The following is a 17,814-nucleotide window of genomic DNA, read 5'->3' as shown; positions in this document are numbered from 1 at the left end:
GAAATGCAAACCAAGCTCATCACAACCCTTGCGATCAACCAAAGGAGTCTCGTCCTGGCTGCAGTGTACACAAGGAGGAGACAGCAGCAACCTGCAGAGGAGCAGCTTCTCTTGTGTGATTTGAAGTCCATGCTGTGTTTAGCAGGCAGCTCTCACAGGGTGCCACTGCCCTCTTCATCCCTTGGCAAACTCTGCCTTTTAGTCTTTTCAGACTGGGCACTCAACGAAGTCTTGGAGAATTAGCTGTCTACTGCTATCAGAAGCCAAGAGGATTTGCATATCCAGCACTGCTTGGCTCCTTCACAACCCTCAACTTCAAACAGTTTTTCAATATTTCATGGTATTGTTTGCTAGAAAAAAAATAATCCCCCCAACCAAAAAGAAAATCAATTTGTAAAAAAATAGAAACAAGACAGATGTCCTTTCCATGCCCTGCTATCTATGCAGAAACTAGCCAGGTTGCTAAGGGTTAAATTTGTTCCTGAGTTGGCCCAATCACATTCCTTTTTGCCTTCTTATTAGGTTAAATAAATAGAAACTTCTTGCAATATCCATCCATAACGATAAGCAATTCCCACAATAATGGAGGGCTAATATATAAATTCAGCCCACATCAGTTTTGTGTCAACTAGCAAAAACAGAAACAATGGAAACTAGACAGTCATGGCTCTGCATAGGTCAACAACCAAGGTTATCTGTATTCAATTACTGGTATCTGCAAACTTGCATACTGTCAGCTGATCATAGACTAAATGAAAACTTATCATGCACAGAGGCAGCAAATACATTTATTTGAAGCAGGCATCATATTAGTTCATTGGTTTGACTGTGGTTAAGGGGGGAAAAGGGGTTATCAGTCTTTTGGGAAATTCTTTCAAATATAACCTGCAGCAAATATCTAAAATTGGGGATTATCTATGTTATAAATCTTTGTTCAAAAAGTAGAAAAGGAACAGAAATTGCTCTGTAGCCCTCTAAGACGATAAATTATATTATTTAACAATAGATAAACTTAGGGCACCTTTCCTGTGGTACAGCCCTATTGTGAATTAAGCTTTAATCTGCTTCACCTCAGCATCTGTTCGGTGGAACCAAAGATCTGGCTGTATTGGGCACAGACAGTAATTTGTTTGTTAACTGCTTCTCCGGAACAATATATCATTTCAGAAAACAAAGCCTACTAACACAACGCATATTTATCTGTTTCCTCTATCTGTGTTCCTTTTCCATAAGTGCAAGTTCAGGCTTTTGAAATGTTTTGCTAGAGATAATTTGTGATGCTGTTAGATTCATAACCCTGGAAAAATAGATTTTTTTTTTCAAGGTTTTTTTTCATCTTTGACCAACAGATGTTCTGTTCAAAATCTGAAAGTACTCATGATGTATGTACTAGCAAATTATAATTGTTAACGCCCCTGTGGAAGGAAAATGTCAAATATTTTCTATCAATAGACTGTTTGGAAACAAAGGCATTTGCTTCACAGAAGTTCACGTGCTCAATCTTCCCATTTGGCTTTTCCAGCAGTCTATTCAAATAGACATTTAACATTTTGTTTGTTTTCAGAAGAGGAAGTGAAAATTAACTTCACAGAAGCAAAAAATGAAACATAAAAGCCACTGGGCATCCTGTATTACATTGTAAAATGACACTCCAGCGCATTTTGGTGATACAAAGGTGACCACAGAAACTAGTCTGTGATCCAGTGCCAGCATTTTATCACTGCACACCAAGGTGGCAATCGAAGAACAAAAAACATCTGGAACCATGATGCAGATAAATGTCCAAACATATGTCTTCTAATGAGAGCTCTCCACCCCCACGGATTGTCTCCCCTGGCCAGACAACTTCAGTAAAAAACATATTTACCTGCAAGACTCTACCTCCACATCTCTCTAGTGCGACATGCAGTGTTTGAATGGTTCATACTTCCCACTATTATTTTTAAAGGTGAGATTTATCCTCTATTGAAAGGGCTAAAACATCTCTCCTCCTCTCTACCTTTCTTTTAACTTGAAACAAAAAAATCACTACAATTTTCAAAAGCAGCAGGGCCAGCTCTCTCTTGAACTCTCCTGCAGAAATGTCTTAAATCCATACCCTTGTACACAATATTCCATCTTTGTATTGTGTTATATTGTGTTGTGCTGTAGTGTCTTCTACTCTAGTCTATATCTCATTGCATTGTTTTATCTCCCTCCTTGTAGCATTGGGTGTGTCCAAGCCCCTCACAGTGCTGTACAAAAGAATAAAACTAATGTCTAACACATGCTGTCATGATTTGGGGAATCAATCTCTATACCACTAAAATTAATTCTGTTTTGTAGCATTGACTGCATTGTATCTGTTTCAGAGAGCAAGCCCCATATGGACTGGAACTTCCTGGCCCTCTCTGCAGCTTCTTGCCCTCTCATTGATGCACTGACCATAGGAGATGCAGGTTACATCCTTTTACTTGGCTACAGTGCTAACAGTAAAGCAACATTAAAATGGGAAAAATCAGTCATGCAAATGAGACAGAGAAATCACTGCCAACCGAGGCAGAGGAACTTTTCCAAGTCTGAACCCTATCAGACAGCAAGTTAGTAACTGTTTTGTGGATTCATTTGATGAGCTGATAAATATGATAAGAGGGGCACCTGAGGTGTTACACAAATCAGGAGAGACTGAGAATCTGTGTTTCTGAGAAGTCAGAAGCAGGAATTTGTGTCTAGAAGAATTGTGACCTACTTAGAGGAATCTGACTTAAGCCCCAAATAATGTTCTTGCTCAAGCATGAATTACAAGCAGCTGAAGAAAGATGAGCTTTTGCACTTGTGCTCTAGCCAAGTTTGCCCACATCTAATAAGCAGAAGTACAGCTCGGTGCCATTTTGTATTCCCAGGACGCGGTGCAGATGGAGAAGCTGCTCTGAATGTGGGTCCAGAAGCCGTTCACCCACTCCTCCAGGCACTCCATACATCCTGCCTCATGCCTCTCCTTGCAGAGCCTGGAGGTAGAAAGCATCAGGTTCAAGAGCAGAGGGAGCAGCAGTAGCTGTGAGAAGAGGCCTTACAAACTGGAACCAGAGCTGGCAGCAGTGCTGGAGCACTGGGCATGGATCAGGCTGCAGAAAAAGAATTAACAGTTTCATGCTCAGAAGCCTGGAGAGTGAGAAAGCAGCAGTCACCCATGGAGGGAGGGGAAATGCTAAGCTGCCACACATAAACTCAGGTACAATAGTCTCAGTACAGAAAAATTCCTGGGGGCAAAAAGATGGTGAAAGTATGGGTCTTGGTTCACCCCCATGCTGGGCGATGCCTCGCTGCGTGTCAAGTCTGGGCAGATGCTTCATGTGTTGTGTTATTTGGGCCAAAGTCCCACAGGAAAAAAAATCTAAGTCCAAATTGAAAGATGCTATGAGTCAGTCTTCTGATGAAAGAGAAGAACGTGATATTGGGGCTGGCAAACATGATAGTGCTGTGGGATTAAAAAGGAAAAAAAAAAAAAAAAGAAAAGCCCTCAGAGAAAGAGTGCGCAAATGGTGGGGAAAAGAGCAGAAGAGGACATTTTCTCCAGGGATACTATTGCTATATCCCTGCCTTCCTTTCCTGCAGAGGGTCGTAGGTGAGCTCATCGAGTCAGGATCCAGAAGTAAGAAGAATGTAAAGATTAATAACTGAAGTATCCCATTGGCCTCCACAATAGAAGTGGTTTAGTTGGGGTTTGAGGCTACCTGGAGTTCTGACCTAAGCAGATCCCTGAGTGGTGGGAGAGCCCTGGTTGTTGCCCAGCCAGCTTGGGCAGACTGGGAGGCATGGCCCAAAAGCCACCCAGGAAACAGCTGGACCCACACTGGCACCACACACACTGTTCAGCATCACAGTTTGAAGTGAGACTAACTTGACCTAAAGCTCAAGTTTTAACCAACTCCTATTATCTGCAAAGCAGAACTAAATGCTGGCATTGGCACTGCCTGGGAACAGCAAGGGGAAAGCAGGAATTGCACAGAGCAGGGGAAATTGCAGACTGTGAAGGATAGCTGAATGCTACGTGGTTTTGGTTCACAAAAGTGTTTTCTACAGCAAAGGCACCATTTTAAGACACCATTTTAACTTGGCCCCAGCAGCACTGGCAATGCAAGTAGGGTAAAAGGAACAGTAGAAGAGACGGCTGTTGTCCGAAAACACTTCCTGGAAAATATTAAAGTTTTCTTGAGGCGTGTAGAAAAATTCCAGAATAGTATATTATTATTGTTGTTATTATTACCCTTGATCTTTTGGAAGGTGGGGATGGAGTACATGCAGTTTTAAAGACAGAAGACAAGACATCTGTAGCCTTTCAAAAGAAAAGCACAAAGGCTGCTACGCTCTCCTTGCAAAATTTTTAATTATTTTCCTTAAGCTTCCCAGATAAAAACACATTGCATGGAGCCTCACCCAATAAAACTAAACGGGTAAAGGCAATACCCATTGTCTAATCAATATCATATTGCTCATGGCTTTAGCTTGTTCAATAGCTGAGCTCATTGACTCCTGAGTTGCACCTTAGGATGCCAATATCTGCTTAATGTTGGACAAACTGCATTTGTCATTGCCTGTAACCGAGTTCTTTAATCTCATTAATAACCCACAGATACTAAAATGCAGCTTTGAATAAACTGGCTGGACTCTGCCAGGTTTCCACGTGCACTCCAGCTCAGGGGGTCATGTGTTGTATGTTAAATAGGCTCATTGCCCCTGCAGAGGCTGCAGCCCTCCTGTCCCATTGCTCCTCAACCCAAATACCCGTAAATTGCAGAAACTGCAAAAAAAAACAAAAAACAAAACAAAAAAAAAAAAAAAAAAAAAAAAAAAAAAAAAAAAACCAAAAAAAACCCAAGAGAATTCTGCCATCAGATAGAGAGAATTGTGTCTGTATTTAGTGCATCATAGCCCCTGTACCATATTATCTGTGGTGGCCTCAGCCCCCAGCACGGGGGAGGCAGGAACACCTCCTGCTCCCCATGCCTCATCCTCTGCTCGTCTGCGTATGGCAGAGAACCCACATGCTCCAGCCCCACAAGTGTGCATCAATAAATTATCTTCATTGGAAACACATTGCAAACAAAATGCAAATGGCAAGAAAGTGCTTGTTCTCAGAAGTCTGTCTTGAGAGTTCATCTACCCAGATTATAAACACTTGATAAGCATCCTGGTTTTCAGGCTAACTGTCTGTATGGCAGATCCCAGGACTAGGCTCCTGGGATTTCAAAATGTATCATGAAATAAAAACAGCTGCAAGGGAAACTCATATGACTAGGATAGGTGCCATATAGCAATTAACAGCCAGAAGTTTTGATCTGGAAAATCACATTTATTTTAATTGCTTCACTGTTGTGTTCATAAAGAATTTGGCTCATTTGATTATTTTCCTTATTAGATATACTACTTAACTTTGGAACAATGTAGTCATTAGTTCCATTGTTCGAGGTTTTTCATTGCAGTGAAATGAATGACAGAGACATGTTCTGCAAGGAAGATTGTTTATAAATATTTATCATAGCCTTAACAGATATTTGTGTAATCCATCCTAATTTTTCTAGCACATAATTCACCAGTTATTTAATCTGTTGTGTGATGAGTGGCAGGTTCCTTAACCTTGAGTTCAATAAGGCATTTAGAGTGTGTGATTTCTTATCACAAGAACAGAACAGAAGAGTAACTCATCTTTTTTATACAAAACTGGCATTCACTCCATTTTCATTTAGCGGGCTGTTTAAAGAAGATGCACATGTCTGAGTGCTCTCACTGCTGCCATTCCTTCCTGAATTTTGCCTTGACACCGTGGCACGGATCAGCCATGCCTGCAGGAACTGCTGCCCAGCCTGGGCAGGACAGGAGTGGGGCTGAGTGAGGGCACACATGCCCGGGCACGGCGGCTGCGAGCGCACCTGAGAGAGGGGCTGGGACCATAAAATATGCATAGGCCCTTCTGCAGCAAACGAATCTACTTAATTGAAAGGAATCGGGAGGTGAAAAATGAAACTTGGCAGTTCAGCTTCACTCCACCATTTGGTGGTTGTTGTGGGACTCCAGCAAAGGGAGCTATCACTGCGGGCATAATTTACTTGATTTTAAGGATCCATATGAATTCTGGCGACATACCAAGTAGCCATTAGCTATGAGGAGTGCTTCCCGATGCTCATTTGTTTTCCATGTGTGAATTTTCACTCTTCCAAACTTTCTTTAGAAAAAAAAGTACTTTTTCTTCATCAATTCCATGTGGAAAATAAAACAAAAATACAGATAATAAATTATTCAAGGAACACAACCTATTTTTTTTAATGGAAAAATACTGGTTTTAGAATCAAACTTGCTTTGATTTTGATAAGTGTTAAGTTTTATGTTAAGTGTTATAAAATGATATGTTTGTTCACATGCTCAGGCATAGTCTTTCTGTGCAAATTATCCTAAATAGGGTAACTCAATAGCAAAGTAGGCAGGTTTATAATGCTATTACTATTAGGAAAATACCCTTAATATGAGACATATGCAGGATGCTATTACATCAGTAGGCTGCATTTATTAAGTATGCAGAAGCAGCCCTGTGGATCAGAGCAGAGATGCTGGGCCTGTAACACATGTAACTTGGCTTAGTCTTGGGGTCAAAATCTGTTAATGCAATTTTCTGTATAAGAAGAAGAATTTAAAATCCATGTGGTTTTAATGACAGATTCAAGATTGGGGGTGTAGGGGGTGTTGATTTTGTTGGATTTTTTTGTTTGTCCTACTCACATTAAATGAGAACTTTGAAATTTGTGTGTCAGACACTGAAACTAATCTGTGAAATAAGACCAAAAAAATCTCTTTTAATTTATTTGCTTGAAAAGTTTAATTTTGGCCAATTCATGTTTCAAATTAAAAATATCATTAGTAATAATTTGCATTTACTTATTGAAGCATTACATGATAAACCAGAACCATGTGTCAAAATGTAACTCTCATAAAATAAGTGCACTGAGACAAAGGGACTTCAGAGATTTAAAAAATCAGTGTGACACTCAAGACATCTAAAAAGGGTGCCTGCCTTTAAAAAGGGAGTGTTTCTATTTCAAATAATTAATATCTTTTGGTTTCTCCATTTTTGTGGTCTTGTAGCACAACTTATATCTAAGGCACTATGTTAAACATGCATATTTTGGACTGAGCTCTCGTTTTTGTCTATTTAACAGCTACTCACAGCTGTCTCTGCTTTGAAAGTATTGGGATAAAATTTCTTCCCCAATTCCAGTCAATACAAACCACTGGCATTATTTAAAGTGGCTCTGCCCAGGCCGTGGGTGCTGCAGGCAGGGTCCAGGCAGCTGCCTGCCCATGGCACCCATGTCCCTTCTGTCACCCGAGTGTCCCTGTACACTGTGCCAGCACTGCCCAGCACACCTTGGGGAGGTTTTCCTGCTGAGTGGATAACCTGCAGCTCATCTGGTTAATATACAGATTTGTATTTCAAGATTTGCTGCTAATTTAACTGTGCAAAACACACCTGACTTACTGTAATGCTAGGAAGTAATGTAAAAATTGTAATTTGCCTTTTTCTTGGTGTACTAAGGAGAAGAAGAGTGTGAGTGGTTGCTAACTGGTCTGGGTCTGGAAAGATCCTATCAGTGTGAAAAGGAAGCACAGGATGGGGAAGGTTTCTTGATTTTGCTTACTCAAAAAGTTAAGGAAATAGTGTATTAAAGGAAGACTTCTACTTTCACGAGATCAGTGTTAGACTCCTTTTGCCATTCAAAATTCAAACCATAGAAGCTTCTGGTGGCACCCCACCATCACCCCCCCCGAGGATGAAACACAAAGGAGCAGAGCCCAACAGGTCTGCAGCACTCAGGGCAGGACATGGCCATGGCTGAGGGCTCAGGCACAGAGAGACAGAAGTGCAGCAACCAGGTGCCCTGCTCAGAAATGCAAAGTTTATTGCTGTAACAAGCAGGAAAAAAAAGAACATTTTGAAAGCAAGAGGCAGCATACATTGACAAAAGGGTGTAAGTCCCCTTTGGTGCAGAAAAACAAACACTTGCCACCACTTACCTCCCTGTCAGGGGAGAACACCAGCACCTGAGCAGTCCACCAGTATATGTAGGATAATGTATTTTTAAATGAAATACCTGCTAAAGAATTCTGCTGCTGATGTCTCTTTACTTCTGAACTGTAATTTCATTTTAAATTTAATTTTAAGTGTTTTTCTTTGGCCTCACTAATTTACATGCATCTTGGTCAGATGTTCTAAGAAAAGAGTCCCATCAGATGTACTGGTGTACTTATATGGCCAATTCTGCTAAGCTACTTTTTTGACACTTTTGACATAAAAGCTCTCATTTCATTGACTGTACCTGCAAAATACTTGTACAAAGATTTAATTTTACACCTAGCAATTAGGATATTAACTTAAAACATTATATATTTAACTTATAATGTTAATATGTGTTAATGGCAACATCAACAAAGAGATACACGCATAAGACATTAGAATTAATTGCTCTGTACTAGAAATGACTTATGCTCTTCCAAGAGGCAAGCTGGTGGTGGGAGATGTAGACTCATTCCCAGCAGACAGAACATTTCTATAAAGAAAATTAAACTTGGGTTTTTTTTAACAACTGTTCCTTTTCACTTTCTCAGTGAACTCCATGTCTCTGTTTTATGGTGCAGCAGGCCTGGCTTTCCAAATTTCATTCCTCTGGTTTGCAATGCCAGAACCATACTACTATCTGTGTGAATAAGGCATTTTCTCAAAGAACAGGCATAATAGTTAGAGTCAGCCTTCCAGATGGGTTGTAAAACTCTTTGAAACCACTCCACTCAAAGGATATTATACTCCTGAAGCTGTATGTTTGTTTTATTATAAACAGAGATTTCTAACTCAAAAACATAGAAATGCTGCCTACTTCTGAAGCAAACTGACATGTGGAGCCGTGCTAGATCTCAGCTGAAACAAAACTTAATCTATCACTCCCTAAATATCAAAGGGGCTTGAGGAGGAGCCATATCACATTTGGTCTTTTTAACTGAAAGACATTGTGGGTGAGTGAAAAGCCCATGTAGTTTTCCTTCACCATCTGATTGACAGGCATGGGATGGTGTCCCTCCAGCCAGCTGATTTCAGCCCTTCCCTGGTCCAGCCCCTGCAACCCCAGCAGCAGCTCTGCAGGATGAGTAGCACTCTTGACACCGATTTTTCTCTTCTCATCTCCTCAAAGAGGGCCCTGTAGAAGTCAGTGCTGAGCTGGAGGCAGAGCATGTGGCTGGAGTCACACAGAGGGTGTCAGGGTGAGCTGCTGGCCGTGGGTGCAGCAGCTCCCCTGTGCTCGCCCGTGCCAGGACATGCTGCCAATGCCATCAGTACATCATGTCCAGCCACACAATGCTGGGTTGGAAGGGACCTTAAAGATCACCTAGTCCCAAACCTCCTGCCATGGTCAGGGACACCTTCCACTATTTCAGGTTGCTCAAAGCCCCATGCAACCTGCCCTTGAACACTTCCAGGGATGGGCAGCCACAGCTTCTCTGGGCACCCTGTACCAGTGCCATAGCCATTCAAAATATATAGATTTATACATATATATATATATATGTATATAAAATGGTCCTTTATGCAACTTTTGTGCATTGAAAGACCAAGCAGTCTGCCTGAATTTATCAAACTAGCCAATCAAATAATTCTTTCAAGAAGTAGAGAGAAAATTCAAAATGTTTCTGCACCAGGCAAGTACCATCAGCCCTTTGGTGGGAACAGACCTGCACTGTTGGCATTGCCCTCTACTAGAGTGTGATTTTCCTGCCTGAAGTCAGTAATAAAGGTTCTCCCCAAAATTTCACACTTGAGCTGATTTCCAGAATGTGCTATGCATCTGAAAGATGGCTGCTCAGGAGAATCCATAGGCAAGATGGGAAGAGAGGAGCAGCCACTGTCTACAGTCACCATTTTATTCCTTCAAAACATGAGAAACTGGATTTGTCCCTGTAAAACACAATTACAGCGTCCCTGTTATGATTTGTCAAACACCATCCATAAGAGAAAAGCTAAGCGGATTTTTTAATCTGAATTTGTACAGGCTTTTCTGTCAGTCTTTAAGTAGATTCATTATTATTTTTTGCCCATAATTTGTATAAAGTACTTAGCATTCAAAACAGATCCTTTTTAACCTTTTGCCCAACTTGGCTTCTTGTACTTTTTTTTTTTTTTTAAGAAAGGGGGGGAGATGGAAAGGGAGAGAAACCCTTTAAGTACCTTGGGCCTGGGTTCCTTCAGTATGCAGGCTGTAAATGTTTTACTTTGATTTGAGATACATGACAATAAATTAGGGGACATTTATCAAAGCTGCTTTGTTGCATTGCTGACAAAAGCTGCTTTTTGCATAAATTACTGCATTATACAAATACACTTAGCAGGATCCTGTTTCTTTGATGTTGGTGGAGGAGATTTATGTCCAATGGAGTTTTTATTTATCTGCCCTGTTCACCTCAACAAGGGCAGGACATATTCCTCAATTAGTTCCATACCCCTAGAAATGACATATATATCTCACAACTAGAAGCAGAGAAATTTAAACAAAACAAAGCAAAAAAGCACAAGTGCACTTTTTCTGGCAAGTCTAAACTACTGTACAGTGTAAAAAGTAAATATTAGGCTGGAGCTGTGGCTTTGAAATCTTTGTTCTCAGACTGCTTTGAAAGCTATTTAAGTAAGCTAATTTTGACAAAACAATATTCCCTTTGCAGAAAAGCTTTTCTAGACTTCATTAAGAGACTAAGTAAATACAAGTCCTTTTCAACAAATACTTGATAGCCGAATAAGTAGGTTAAAAGAATAGATTCCCTGGGTGGTAATCCTCTCTGGAACTGTATTTATGCTAAAATCTCTTCTGATGAATATCTAATAAACTAATGAAGGCCATCTTAGGCTAAATGGTGAATTAGGATGGTTAGAAAGGAACTTGTCAAATGAAAAAATTGTCTAAACAGTTACACTACTTAAATGAATACAGAATCTCTTGAACAACATTTTGAGTGCTATTCTTCTGTCACTCACCATATCCATGCCTCAGTCTACACGTAATTTATTTTGTTCCTGGGTCAGGGGTTCAAATGTAGCCCTATGTGGCCACTCAGAGCTGTTGCTGTACAATGGCCTGAAATCATTCCAGAGAACCCTCAGACCTCAAAAGAAAAAAAAACAAACCAAAAGGCAGAAATTTACTATTGTCCTCCTCTTTATATATATATTCTATATTCATCCATATATACATAATACAGTTTGTAAATATATATATTATATATAGTGTATATATCTATACACATATATAGTGTTGTCAGTCTTTGGCACGTTTTTTAATGCCAGAGTACCACTGAGCCAGACCATGAAGAAGAGATGATCTGGAGGACTGGAGACTAATACAGCCCCAAAGTTGTCAGGGCCTGTGTTAACCTTAAAGCTTTGCCAATGAGGGGAAAGAGCTGATGCTGAGAGGGCTGAATCAGCTCAGGCAGATGGTTTGGAGCACTGTCCTCCACATCCTTGGACAATCATCCCCCAAAGCTAGGGCGAAGCCCCTACCTCTCTGGAGCACTCCACTGAAGCTAAAAGGTCCATAATTGGTACCTCTCATGTTTCACCCTGTCTTTACTGGCCTTTGCCAGGCACTTTTTTGATCAAAATATTTATGTCAGAAGGATTTTGAGCTTTTCCTCATTCTTGTCTATGAAACTATTGAAGGTTTTCAACTCATAATAAAAAAAATCTTTTCTAAAACAATTAAAATATTTCATTAGCAAACTCTTGTTTTCTTTGAAAGATGCTCTTACATGTTCATTATTTGGAGTTTTTTATTGGATCACACTCTGTTTTTAAAAAATTCTGGAAGAAGTCCTCTATCCTTTCCCCTCCATCCACCCCCAAGATTAAAAAAAAAAAAAAAAGGTGAGGTCCTTTTCATGTTGGTAGGAAAACAATAAAATTATACAAATTATACAGATTTTCATTATTCAGGCTGCTCTGGGGAACAGATTCCACACAGTGCATTTCAATGATCCCAGACAATGAATTACTATCATAATTTGTTCTTAAAGTCTATTTAATTGGCTCACTTAGCCACCTGTTCAGTATAGTTACCATGAAAACATGGTAACAGAATTGGTTTTGCTAAATTTCTGAGTGCCAGCCTTTCATCCGTCACCCTGCCTCCTTCACCCATAAAGTATGCTTAAAGTATGTGCTAAAGCAATGCTTAGCACAGATTTAAAAATAGTGTCATAGCCATGCTACACATATTTTAGCTAATCAGGAAGGAACTCAAAAGTTATAACAATGCTGTGCTAATCAGGGCATTTACTCACTGTCAGGTCTGCCTGTTCCTGGGTGAGTGTCAATTTGTTACATCCCACTGCACATATAACAACAGGGGGAAAAGGTAAAGAATGATATGCATGCTTTGTGTACGTGGAGAGGTAGATGCTATGCACCCCTCCAGCTGAATTACATCAGCCCATTTCACATTAAGAAGTTCCATTAAAAGGAGTAAAATTGTGAGAGGGAATTCAGTCAAGGACTTTTGAAACTGTTCTTCTTTCTTTAAAGTTATTTTTTTAAATAAAGAAAAGAAAAAGCAAGCAGAGTTAAAGGCATGAACTTCCGTTCAGCGATGCTCACCACATTAAAAGAAAAAGTTATAAGGCGCTGGGGCACCCTTTGTTGCCTGCCGTGAGTCAGATTGCTTTCCTCGGACCAGTGTAAAGTATTTTTGCAGAAGAGCAGACTCTGAGAAGGAGAGGGGTTCAGCAGTAGAGCATAATTAGCACTCTCTAAAACTGGAGCTACAGTGTAAACAGCTCGAGTCTTCACTGCACAATGCAAACAAACAATCCCAGCTGAGAATTCCCTGGCAGGAACCAAGCAAATACAGCCCTCGCTGCTGACTGCTGTTATTGCTATGGTTGCTTAATCAAAACAGACAGCAGCATGTAAAAATGTAAATATTTGATATTTGTTAATACAGTCCTAAGTTATTGCTCTGGCCTGCTGGTTTGGTTCCATGCATTGGGATCCTCTGTGCAACTCACTCGTCATACATTTCAGCGGAGGAATATTTTTAAGAAGCCATTATCTAAACTGCTGATGTAATAAGGCACCGGTATATGAAATACACTTAATAACTCAACTTCAGTTATTTATTGTGAACGAGGGTGCATTCTCCTTGATTCCATTTCCCAGCAAAATATAAGTGGAGCTTTCATCATGAGTGCTTGAATTTATGGCAAGCAGACCAAGTGACATTAAGAAAGCCACACAATCCCTTCATTCAGGCTTTAATAAGGAAGCCAAGGAAAAATTATCCAAGCTGGTTTGCGGGTGACAGCACAAGAACTTTTTGGAGTCAGAAAGTTAGCACGGAGGCTCCCTGTCAGCCCATTAAAAAGCAAGGTTGGCATTCCCAGATATTGGAACCATGTGTGCAGAGGAATTTTTCTTCTGGTAAGACATTCCAAATATTGTCCCAGAGCCAAACACTTCGGTGTTAGACTAATTTAAGCAGTATGTTGGAATCAGCTCTCAGGACTTTGATCATATGGAGATCGTTTGTTACAAATTGAACTAACCCAGTCTCTATTTCTGGTGGATCAGAACTATGGATTTGTTGAATTAAATGCCTCATTTAATGCAGTTTGCACATGAAAAGAAAGCTGCACTCAGGAATCTGATAGTGAATTTTTCACCTAACCAACAGGTCTACTTTTTTATTACTTTTAAACCTAATCCATACTCAGTCCACACTGTTCTTAATAAGCCCGAGGCTGTTTGGAGTGAAGGTTTAAATCAGCTCGTATGTTATGGGGGGAAAGCATCACTGAATTATCAAACCGTGTAATAAGGAACACATTTGAATCCAATTCTAGAAATAATTTTATGAAGAAAAATAAATTAGTTCTTGGTTGTTATTTACCATCCAAATAGCTCAGTGCTCTTTCATGACAGCAGTGGACAGAAAGCTGAAAAATGATTTTGCAGACATACGATTTTCTCCCTGCTTCTCATTGCTATCCCCATTTTTGCAGCTGAACTATTGTGAGGGTTAAAAGTGCACAAAATAAAGCATTTCCACATATGGCTGCACTTTCTTTTCATTTCTTGAAGTTATAATGTCTTTAACTGTTGATAATGATATTATAAACTGTCATTTAGTACATTTTGAGTATATTAAATACATGAACAAAAGATGTGTAGTTCCAGCTGGACCCTGATCAGAAACACTGAGATCTGATTCACTGAAACTGTAGATAGCAATGTGCAGAGCTTGTGAGGAGCCTTGTGGACAGCTAGCAGTTGCAATAGTAATAGAATAAAATAATTGATTAAAATAAAAGAACCTGACAGCAATTATTTCTCCAGGAGTGGGATGAAACTCAGAAATGGGTACCCAAGTGATATCTAATGGAAGAGTCACTGGCATGCTGCTACACAATGGACTGACACAGGGCTTGAGTATATCACAACTCTCTGCCTTGGGGAACTCAGGATTTACACTGTTTTCAACACATTTTCATCTGAAGTCTCACACAAAATAAAAGCAGGAACACCAGCAATTCCCAGGGACCCTTCCTCTTAGTCCCAAGGGAATCTACATAACAGAGTTGACATGGAAGGAAATGGGAATGCTGTTTTCTGCCCAGAAGGGGCTAAATGAATCTCTCCAACCTCACAGCTTTGAAAGGACCCTATAGCCAAGCCGAAAACCTCTGATACATGGATATAATTTTTAAAGACATCTCACTGTTTTACTGGTTTAGCAAAGAGATAATATGCCATGGTATACGTAGCCTCAGCCCCTTGGTGCTGTTAAAGCATATCCAGCCACTGCAGCTGGAAAAGGAACTAACCAAAAACCCAAAAAGGTGAAATCTCTGCCCGGACGTAAGCCCTGACCAAGAATTATTGAGACCTTTATTGGGTCTTAGAAGATGGAAGATAGTGACATGGAAATAACATGGCAATACCCTAAACCTGACCAAGGTAAGCTGAACCCCCAGTTTTTGCTGACCATGGTGCTCCCATTGCACCAAGCACCAAGGGAACCATCCTGAGCCTCCCCTGTCCTTACCCAGGCCATGGGGGGATGATGGTGAGCTTGGCACAACCAGTGCAGAATACAAAACAGGAGAGGGAAGCAATAAGGATGTCATGTGCTCCAAATCTCATCCTGGGCCAGGGGGAGTGGGAAGGGTCTCCCACAGATTGTTCATTCCAGCTCCCATTGCATGCACAGAGCAGAGTTCATTCTTCGTAAAGAAAAAGGAAACTGTTCCTTTAGGGAAAAAAAACCACCAAAACAACACAAAAAACAGTTATCTAGCAGATACTGATTTATACACACTCACACACGTTTACATATATATTTTATTGGCAAATAAAGAAAGATCAGATCTTTAATGAAATCAGGATGGGTTTGGGAGGTGAACTTGAGCTGAACTCCCCAGATTTTCATGGAACTTCAATTAAAAGGGTTTCAGAGGAGTTGCTGAAAGCCAAGCACTTGCCATTGAAAGCTTAATTTAAAATGAGAAGCATTTTTACACCACATTTCTCAGTGAAATTCTATCCCTGATCCTCATTATATACTTTTTTCTCAAACAACATATATATATATTTTCAGATAAACCATGTGACAATGTATATAAATTTTATCCTCGGGTGTTATGACCAGTGCACATATAGTGGCTACAGTGACTAAAGAAACCATCATTATTGTGCAGAAAATCACTCTGCCCTCTCCACTCTAAAACTAGTGGTGAAATTTCAGTCCGAATTTGTTGTCATGTATGATATATAAGGATTTAGATACCTTATAAATACTAGGACTAGCAAAAAATGTGGGGGAAAGGAGCAAAATCTAACTTCAGAAAACAAAACAGAAGAAAATAATGAAAAATAAAGATGGTTGTTTAATTTCTGCTTACCAGCCTATTCTCCTTCAATCCCAAGAATACAAGGTAAATACACAGCCTGACTTTAGGGCCCTTTTCAATACCAGTGGAGTCATGCAACTCAATCTTTGAGCTTTGCCTTCAAAACATATCCCTTGCTTGATCAGATGCACTACAATTCAATCTGAATGTCAGCTTCTGGCTGTGGAAAGAGGGCACTGACTAACAATTGGAGTGACCAAAATGGACACAGATCTTGGAGTTACAAAGGCTTGAAAGCATTGAAATGGTCTTGTTTTAACCAGGTACCAGGAAATAAGTTACTTTGAAAACCATTTAAATAAATAATACTTTACTGTGTAATGAAACATGATGGAATAGAAATAATGGTGAAACTTTTTAAAGTAATGATGGGGGGAGATGTGCCTAAAATAACAAAATCCAGCACTGTGTCAGGGACACAGTTACCAAGACAAACTTTATGTGCTGCAGGGTGGAACCTCTCCCTCTGCCCAAGCTATCTGCACTGCAATTGAATAATAACAGACCTACAAACCACAGCTGAGCTCTTGGAGCTGACATGTAAGACTAAGCACTGTAGTTTCATGGTCTCACATGCAAATGGCAACAATAAATAGACTGAAAGGTCTTGTTCCAATTAAAACATTAATTTCACATGCTTCTTCTAGTTTTCATTTTCCTATGATCATTTCTTCTGTCCTCACTGTAGACCAAAGACTTCTAACTCACTTGAGAAAAGGCAAAACCAGACTGTCGTCAAAGGCTCTCCAGTCTCCTTCCCTTCCTGCTAGCTTTGTGAGGAGGCTCAAGAGGAATTCTTTCTTCTTTCACCCTTTTGGGACATCAGTTGTGTCCTAATACCTTCTTTGTCCCCATTGCATTCAGCTGTGAAGAGCAAACACCAAAACTTCCTTTTTGTAGTCTGGGAGAAGAACTGACAGTTCAGATTGCCAAACATGGGTGCTAGGAAAGTTAGAGTGCTGGATTGTCTCTTATGGGGCCTAAACGTGGTCTTAAAATTGTGCAAATAGTCATAATATTCAATTTTGTCGTGGTTCATCCCACAGGAGAGCCTCCTCATTTATTCCACAGAGATGGTTCCCACCCTGGTTAAACTTCAGTGTGAGAGCACTGGGCAGCGGCCAGCCCTTTCCAGGTTAGCACTGTGTGCCTTGGCTGGTGATTACTGCAAAGCTCCTACCAGAGCCTAGGGCTGCAGGGCTTCCTGCTAATGTTCACAGCCATCTGAGCATAGCCAGATATCCAGCAGGACAAAGCTCTGGAGAGAGGCAGAGCTGCAGCTTTGCTGGGCTCACCGAAGCACTCAGTTTCTGCTGGCTGAATGTCTTCAGTGGAGCAGAAGTCAGATATTGGGGCATGGAGAGGCAGCATCTCATTCCATAGCAGTACCTGCAGAGTGGTGGTACCTCAAACCCAGCAGGTACTGATTTATACACACATGTACACCCACACACACACAGATAAGGTATTGTATATTATTATGCATTACATATTGTATATATTTTATAATATATTTTATAATGTTTCAAATCAAGATATTTCAGGTTGGTACCAGAGACCCAGCAGTGTGGTTGACACACCACTGAACCATGTATTAGGACAAGTTTTGATGTAGAAACAGATAACTTGGTGTGAGTTAGAGGAAAGAGCCTGCAATCTGGTACCTCACCCTCAGCTTGCTGCACAGACCAGAGCTAACACCAGCTAAATCAGGCTGCTCCCAAGATGTCCAGGATTTCACAGATAGTGACAGCCTTCCCATTCATATTTTCAGCCTGCTATAATGGAGCAAGAGGAAAATCAGAGCAGATTTTTCTCTCTGCTCATTCCATTCCCACA

At 40.4% G+C, this 17,814-nt stretch overlaps 2 long non-coding RNA genes across 2 annotated transcripts in view; both read right to left on the bottom strand.

Moving 5' to 3' along the window:
• Positions 1-4,390: 4,390 nt before the first annotated feature.
• Positions 4,391-6,313, bottom strand: LOC137481191 (uncharacterized). Its single transcript, XR_011003387.1, has 2 exons — positions 6,124-6,313; positions 4,391-4,780 (listed from the first exon to the last, which is right to left on the bottom strand). It is a non-coding gene; the product is annotated as an uncharacterized lncRNA (long non-coding RNA).
• A 3,865-nt stretch (positions 6,314-10,178) lies between these two features.
• The window catches only part of LOC137480971 (uncharacterized), a 47,347-nt gene continuing 39,711 nt past the window's right edge, over positions 10,179-17,814 (bottom strand). Inside the window, exon 3 of the long non-coding RNA XR_011003221.1 lies at positions 10,179-11,175. This is a non-coding gene — a long non-coding RNA (uncharacterized lncRNA). The remainder of the gene's footprint in view (positions 11,176-17,814) is intronic.

This window comes from Anomalospiza imberbis, chromosome 12, assembly GCF_031753505.1.
Source record: "Anomalospiza imberbis isolate Cuckoo-Finch-1a 21T00152 chromosome 12, ASM3175350v1, whole genome shotgun sequence".
NCBI lineage: Eukaryota > Metazoa > Chordata > Aves > Passeriformes > Viduidae > Anomalospiza > Anomalospiza imberbis.
The sequence above is the reverse complement of the archived record's forward strand: the minus strand, read 5'-3'. Positions and strand labels throughout refer to the sequence as shown.